General features: G+C 53.9%; 1 pseudogene; it reads right to left on the bottom strand.

Moving 5' to 3' along the window:
- Positions 1-168: 168 nt before the first annotated feature.
- On the bottom strand, positions 169-1,188 carry LOC119271957 (annotated as a pseudogene).
- Between the last annotated feature and the right edge of the window lie 942 nt (positions 1,189-2,130).

Here is a 2,130-nt window from a genome sequence, read left to right as displayed (position 1 = left end):
CATTGTGATGAGCCTCTTTACTCAAGTTCTGATCAAGTTCATAGTTGGGTGAACGAATTTTCAGAGTTACAAGATTCCTTTTTCTCCCTGTAAAAATATTTATGCCTTTTTAGCTCAAGTTTTCAGTTAGTATTGCAGGCTCGAGATGATATACTACCGGGCTACGAACATTGTCAATTGTTGAAGCGTGTCGGTGTCTGTACAAGTTGGCAAAAGGAAACATTGGAGAATGATCCGACCGAAAACCAAAAGATATACATCCGGCAGGATAGCTGGGATTCAGCGGATATAATACTACTTCTAACGTCAGGGAACGAAACACAGCTCAAGCTCTTGATCGAGCACTAACGAAACATCGGCCACCGTCCATCAGAGGAGATTCACGGTGACGGTGACGCTGCCGGAGGAGCCCCAGAAATCGTCGGGTACGAACAGGAAGCGCTTGGACTTGTACCCCTGCAGATGACGGACGAGCTGCACTTTCCCTGACGCCGACAGCGACCACGGCTCTTCGGCCTTGTACACAGTACACCTTCATCTCGTAGTCGTACTCCTCGTCCTCCTCGGCCGCGTATGGGTGAGGATGTCGCCGCCGTTGAGCAGGAGGAACACGCTCTTCTCGCCTGGGTGGAGCAGAGCGCGGAAGGGCGTCGACTTCTGTAGTGTCACAGAAAAGGACAGCCAGCCGCCACGCAAGAGGGTGGCGGCATCGACGCCTGGCGCGTGGGCGTCAAGGATGTGGCCGTAGAGGAGGCGGCCGCGGTAGTCGCAGCCGTCGAACGGGCAGCGGCACGGCGCGAAGCTACATGCCTCCTCCTCGTGGGCGCGCGCCTCGGTGTACCGGACGGTCTCCGTGCAGCCGTGCTTCTTGAACCTGCAGGGCCTGGTCATGCCGGCGAGGATCTTCTCCGTTGCCCGGCACCGGAAGTCGCCGATGGGCTCGTTGCAGGAGGGGCACTTGCGGTGCATGCTGATGCAGCAGTTGGCGCACGCGGCGTGGCCGTTCTTGCACTGATCAATCAAGAATGAAGCCATCAGCAGAGCATAGATATCTTGCTAGCTAGAATGTGGAAAATATGTTTAGATGCTTGCCGAGAAAACTTGCGACTCAAATGGAAGATAGCATATGTCGCATTCCAGAGTATCCATCTCAACAGAGAACACGTTGAAGATCTCTTCTTCCTCCTGCTCTTGACCCTTGGCTGCGGTTCTGGCCTTCTTTGGTACGCGGCCACCATAGAATCCATGTTCTTGCTTGGTTCGCCAACACCATTGGTGCCTTTGTTGGCGCTCCCTTTCTGCATCGCCAGATCTCGTACGGTCACCCTATGTATCCATCCAAGCAAAATAAAGCAGTGACGAATCGATTCAGTAAGAGAAAAGGCAAACCTGCAAGTTGAGATATGCTAACCTGCAGGTTGAGATGAAGATGGAAGCCCAGTCGGCGTGGTGATGTTGGCAATGGCAGACGCGGCGCCGGCCACTTGGAGAATTAATAGGCAAATCTTGAGAGGCGAAAGGGTGAGTTGCGCGTGCTCTGCTGCAATGAATTTCTTGGCAGCTGGGGCAGACTCCTCGATCCTGGTGCAAAACGACCATTGGCCGAGATGCACGGCTGTGCTCCGCCTCGGTGTGACGAGACAGGACGCGCGCCTCTTCGGCCGCCAATGCCTGCAGCATGCGTGCTGCTCCACCGAGCGCGCGCTTCCATTCAGGGTTTGATTTTCTTTTTGGTTTTGCTAAACCTCATGTTCCTAAAATTATTCTTGGCATCAGTTTCTTTTTTCTACTTTTCTAGTGCACGAGATGGGGAGGCTCGGCTGGACCTCAGCGGAGAAGTACTCTCACTGTCTATGTTAGATGTGGGGTATAGGTTCGCTGGGAAGAAGCTCACTATCAATCTTAGAGCATCTCCAGCTGTTGGCCCCTAGGTGGCTTCAAAAACGCTGCCTGAGAGTGAACCGGTGCTAGGCATAGGGGCGACCTGGTTCCCAGCCGACACCCTCAGGGTCGGCTCCATGTGTCTGTTTTAAAAAAAATTTAAACATCGCGGACTTGGACTCGGCCTTGACGCTGAACAACGCCGGCGACCCGGAGGAGCGGGAGGAGGAGTGGGAGGAGGAAGAAGAG

This window comes from Triticum dicoccoides, chromosome 3A (assembly GCF_002162155.2).
Source record: "Triticum dicoccoides isolate Atlit2015 ecotype Zavitan chromosome 3A, WEW_v2.0, whole genome shotgun sequence".
Classification (NCBI taxonomy): Eukaryota; Viridiplantae; Streptophyta; class Magnoliopsida; order Poales; family Poaceae; genus Triticum; species Triticum dicoccoides.
The sequence above is the reverse complement of the archived record's forward strand: the minus strand, read 5'-3'. Positions and strand labels throughout refer to the sequence as shown.